This window comes from Artemia franciscana, chromosome 3 (assembly GCF_032884065.1).
Source record: "Artemia franciscana chromosome 3, ASM3288406v1, whole genome shotgun sequence".
Taxonomy (NCBI): domain Eukaryota; kingdom Metazoa; phylum Arthropoda; class Branchiopoda; order Anostraca; family Artemiidae; genus Artemia; species Artemia franciscana.
Window position 1 is genome coordinate 45,168,556 of NC_088865.1, and position 6,036 is coordinate 45,174,591.

The window sequence follows — 6,036 nt, forward strand, 5'->3', positions numbered from 1 at the left end:
AAAGGGAGTTAAGGATCTTTTGCAGAGTCGAGTCGGAAGCGCATTTTGTTTAAATGCTTACCTATGGTGGACAGAGACTTCTAGGAGACAATCACAGCCTATATAGATAGCAGTTGCACGGAGTGGTATCTTGCCCATAGAAAGATTTCAACACACATCTTTAGACTAGGCGCTAACCTCCGGCACTCCTACAGCCAATCAGTGCGGAATGACGCAGCGCCAATTATTGTCGTTACAGTAGCTATTTGTTGCTTTTGAAAAATGTTTGCGCAACTGGTGTCTATACAGGCTATGGAGACGACGAAACTGACTTAGCAGTAAAAAGAAGAGAGGTCCAACATTCTTTAAAAACTAATAATCATTTGAAGAGACCCTGGTAAAGGGGCAGAGTAGGACCCCTGCAATCAAAGGTGCAGAGGTGCTCTTCTATTAAACCAAGACTTGAAGACGGACTATGTGACTTCAACGAATACATTTGAACTTAAATTGAATGACCTAAGTGCTTACCTACCCCTCATAAGTATTTATCTGATTTCAAATGGGTAGGATTCTCTCTTAAGATTAAACTCAGATCTTATGTGCCCTATGATGCAGTTAAAAAGATCCTCAGAGTGGCACAATGTTTTCACATGAAAGCTTCCAGCAGGTCTAAACTTGATTTCGTTTTGGAAAGACAATTAAAAATATGAAAAAATAGTTTACCCTGTACCAACTTAGTCACTACGGCCTAGTTCTCTTCAACCCTTTGTTCAAAAATATGGAAAAGTGTAATGGAATTGAAACAAAATCAAACAGATGTGTACTAAGCTAAGCATCATCAATGTTTGAAATAAGGTTTCAGTTGCCTACCGGCGATTGGTTTTTTGAAGATAAACTCTTCTGGAACCGAGGTATACGCATATCTTAAAGTGCTTACCTACTGTAACCTACTCCTAAAGGCTTACCTACCCCTCAGAAGTATTTATCCGGTTTCAAATGGTTAGGATTCTCTCTTGAGATTAAAATCGGATCTTATGTGCCCTATGATGCAGTTAAAAATACCCTCAGAGCGGCACAATTTTTTTACATGAAAGCTTCCAGCAGGTCCAAACTTGATTTTCGTTTTTATGAAGACAATTAAAAATATGAAAAAATAGTTTACACTGTATAAGCTTAGTCAATACGGCCTGGTTCTCTTCAACCCTTTGTTCAAAAATATGGAAAAGTATAATGGAATGGAAACAAAATCAAACAGATGTGTAGGAAGCTAAGCATCATCGATGTTTGAAATATGATTTCGGTTGCCTACCGACGATTGGTTTTTTGAAGAAAAACTCTTCTGGAACCGAGGTATACGCAAATCTTAAATTGGCAGTAATATTTTTGCTTTCTCTTTCCTTTCTCAAAGATCGTCGTTGAAATGTTTTTTTTTTATTGTACAGTAACAATTTTAAAGACAGACAGAACGAATAAACTTAAAACGAAAACGTAGAATTCTGAAAACCAAATATCGTATGAAGTGTGACCAAGGAAGTTTCCCATGCAGTTGTGAAGACAAGCAGCTAATGCTGCACACGCAAAGAGTCAAGACTTCAGCTACCATAAACACAATAGATGAAGGTGTGGAATTTGATTTTGACTAAAAATGGATTCTTCAGTGTGTTGTCTTTTTATCAATAGAACCCGATTCTGAGGCAACTATTGGATTGTTCACATTGGTGTGATAAGTAGTGTGGCCTTATAGCCCCAATTACCAAAAATAACCAAAAACAGCAATTTTTATTTATTCTGACCACTATATCCACTCACGAACTGAGACAACAAATTGAGCATTCTGAATAGTCATGCTTTTAGAAAAGAGAATAACAATCTATTTCTCTTAATTGTCTTCCTATATCCTCGCCTTATTGCACGAATGTGGATAATGCCTAAGTGTCGTTTTATTTTTTACATTTTCTGTCTGAATCAAAGTACATCTGGAACAACTTTCTATGCTTAGAGTTCATATTCTCATTCATGTTTTGACAGATCTATCGACGGATAAATATTTTTTTTTTCCAGACATTTTTATTAGCACAAACACAGATCAATACGAGAACTAGTAAAAAAAAAAACCAATGCTTGAGAAAGCGACCGGCTGGATATCATTTTGCCAATCCATCGTACCGATTCAAATAAAAACATGAGTGTTGCGAAAACAGTAGTACAGGCGGAAAAAAGAATGGCAGAAAGAAAAAGAATCTTCATATGGTCCAGAATCCGAAATCTGGCACTTAAATCCAAACTTAACTAGATGATAAATACAAAGCATTCTTTTAATTGTCAAAACAAGGTATTTGGTACAAGTAAAGGTTTAAAGTTGCATAAGTCATTTTGACAAAAGCCTTCAAAATTCAGCATAACAAGGCTTTAATAATGATTTGAAAAGAAGTTAGAAAATAGGAAAAATAATAGAGATTTTAGTATTGAAAACGGGGATTTCTAGGGATTTGACACCAGACTTCTAGGGATTTCAGATAAATGAAGTGGAAAAATTGGTTTTATTGTCTGAACCGGTTTGAGAAATATTAAGGGTGAGTGATTCTGAGTGATTTGAGAGATTTTGCTGAATGATCTCGCGAGGGCTGTCGAATGCTGAAATTTTGCAACTACTTGAATCAGAAGATTATGAAGCGGCGGACTCTTATGCAGAAGATGAAGAGGATAAGGAAATCCTTTGCATTTCTTATAGTGAGGATTCTGATGATGGCCATACTCCTCCAGACGAGAACGAATATAACAGCCCTGATGAAGACCATTCTACTGTAGTGGGTTTTAGCTAGTCCCAGTCGAATCGTAAAAAAGGATGGCTGAAGGTTCCAAATCTCCTGAATCGTCAAGTGAGACCAATGAAGATCCTCTTCTATCATCTCAGCTGCCAGGGGATAGACATATTGTCATATCAAGAAAAACCCTTTGAAAGAAAAGAATGGTCATCGATGGTCGGCTGTTCTGCCACCGAGACCTAACAAGGCAAGGGCAAGAAACATTGTGGGAGGTATAGCTGGTCCTCCAAGTGACACTGTAAAAGCGGCCAAAAGTTAAATGTCTACATTTCAACTGTTTTTTTAAACACGTTGTCTTCAAAAAACTAACAAAACATACCAACGAGGAAATAAGGAGAAAGAAAGAATTGATTCACATAAAAGTGCAACCACTGGTGCAGCGATTGAGGGAGACATTAGAGTCTTAACTGGAATTCATATTCTCTCAGGGTCACTCAAAGAAGGGCCTCTTTCGACCGAGGAGCTATTAGACTCCCAATTGAATGGCTCTGCATACCATGCCACCATGAACTATCAGTACTTCAGATTTTCGATCAATTCTTTGCGATACAAGGAAACAATTATCGCAAAGAACAAAAAAAAATACCCATTTGCACCTATAAGAAAAATTGAGGAACTGATCATGCAGAGCTGCAAAGATACAACGTCACAATCGATGGGTAGCTTTTAGGATTCCGCAGACGCTGTCCTCTTAGAATGACATTCATAACAAACCTAGCAAGTACAGATTTTAGATTGTCATAATGTGTGACGTTGGAACAAAGTACAGGGTGAATGCAATGCCATATTTGCGAAAGGCAACAAGGACTGAGAGATTTCCATTAACACCATACTACATTCGAGAGCTCACAAGACATAAGTAAAGATTAACATCTGCTAAACAATGATGTAACAACCACCTCTGCGTAAAATGTAAACGATAGCACCTATATATAATTCTCATCTTCATTTAAATTTGCATAAATAAACAATAAAATCTCCAAAACTGTGATGTAACAACCAGCAGTGCATCAAATGTAAACAATAATATTCTTGAAAAATGTCCTGAGGGAATCACCGGTAAACATTCTTCGTGATCTTAAACTGCTAAGGAAGAAAGGAATAGTTACTATTGGCAGGCTCGTAGTATTGCCCCCCTCACTACTCATGTCTATATTTTACGGGTTGATAAATGTCGCATACATCAACAGTTTTGTTCTATTATAGTAATAGAAGAAAGGCTAGTAGTATTGCCCCCCTCACTACTCATGTGTATATTTTACAAGTTGATAAATGTAGCATGCATCAACAGTTATGTCCCCTACTCCTTAAGTATCTCCAAACCTATTAGAAAACCACTTTCACGAAAGGCTTTCATGAATTTTATGTTCAAAAAGTTGGCCCAGTCACATATGGCTACTTTCTTAGAAACACCCACTTTGCAATGCTTGATCAGACGCGAAGTTAGTCAGACAATGGCCGTGACGGATGAAAGAGGTTCAATGACGTCTGTGGATTGGAAAAGAATGATCTACAGCTTTAGATCTACAGTGATCTACAGCATATATTCCATGGGATTCCAAGACATGAAAGCAATCTTTTGTGCTGTATAAAAGATTGTTCGAAGATCTTTTTTGATAATTCCCTCTTACTTTTAAAGTATGCTCAAATGATGAATTGTAGAACTCAATGTTCCTTCAAGTAGTGATTTTTACGAAAGCTTACCATCTACGTAATTTTTTGCGAAGCTTACCTTTTCAGTGTTAAGAGCGATAGCATCAAACCAATAGTCCTAAAAAATCAGGGAAGAGCTTGTTTCAACTGATATTAAAAACTTCTTCTTTTTAAATACCCAAAAAGATCTTCCCGCTTTACAGTGGCATTTCCCGTGGTTTTATGACACAAACGACAACTGTGCTCTAATCGGAGAAAGCTGCAATCGCTTGAAGATTCAGAAGTAAGCAATAGATTTTAAATTATCAAAATGCTATAGGTTGAACTTCCAGGTTTAGATATAGCAGCGGTGCGTTGGGATACATTCTCTCCTAAAGAATCGCATAGTCCATTCGAAGAAATGGGCAATAAAATTATTTTAATTTTTCATTTAACTACTTATTTTATGTTGGATAGAGTTACACAAAATGATGTAAAATTACGCTACAACCATTATGGAAGAGGTTGATGGATATGTTTCATTAAAAAAAATATCCATTTTAATACTCAAATGTTTTAGCTATCCGTGAAATTTCAGATAAATGTAGAATAGAGTCTGGGAGATGGAAATAAACTATTTCCTGATCTAACTTTATTTCATTTGAGTCCTAAATTGGGTGCTTTGGGATGAAAATTCACTTCTTTTTGACGAAAATGTTTTCCCTTGAAACAGAAAATATTACATTAAGTTGCTTCCCAGCACCAAAGGTTATTATTTTGGGCATCATGAGCATAGGCTGGAAACTTTCTAAGAGGAGGGAGGTAAGCGTTGCTGAGAACCTTTTTTAATAGACACTCAAATATAAATACTGTTTTTTTATGTTTACTTTTCTTCCACTAAACATTTCGTGTTAATAAACTGTAAGGAAGGAGCAACTCGAGTTAATAGGCCGAGTTAACTAAAACTATAAATATATGTTAAATATATGTTATAAATATAAATTATATGTTAAAAATACATGTTGAAAGAATCCTTTTTTCATATATATTCATTATATATGAAACCTATTGAGTTTAAAGTTAACAACAAATTTTGAGACTGAAAAAAAATTGGGAATATTTTTAATCTTTCTCAAAAAGGATGATCACTGATCCGTGTTTATTTGCTAGTTTGTTTGTTGTTGTTTTTCCTCGGTACGATCTTATCGAACCAATTTTTTTAAATTATCAAGAAAAAGCTCTTTAGAAGAGAAAATGAAAAGTTGCTGTATGACATTTTTATGCAGCACAAAAGGTGGTTCTCAGTCAATTTGTGTCGCAAAAACAAAAAATTTTGCTCCAAAGGGTGCCTAATAGCCGGCCGATTAAGATCTCTGAGGCAGCCGATTCAAAATTCGATTCAAAACTATTTAAAGACCGTGTTTTAAGCTTTCCAGGTCAAGAGACAGTAATACCAAGCGTTGGTGCTTATGTTCCTTGTACATGTACTTGGTCTATAAAACAAACGGTGAAGGTAGCTATTTTTAAAAAAATTATTTAACTATTTATATTCGTTTTCGACTCAGTAAAATCATATAGAGTGGTATATTAGCCATTTTCG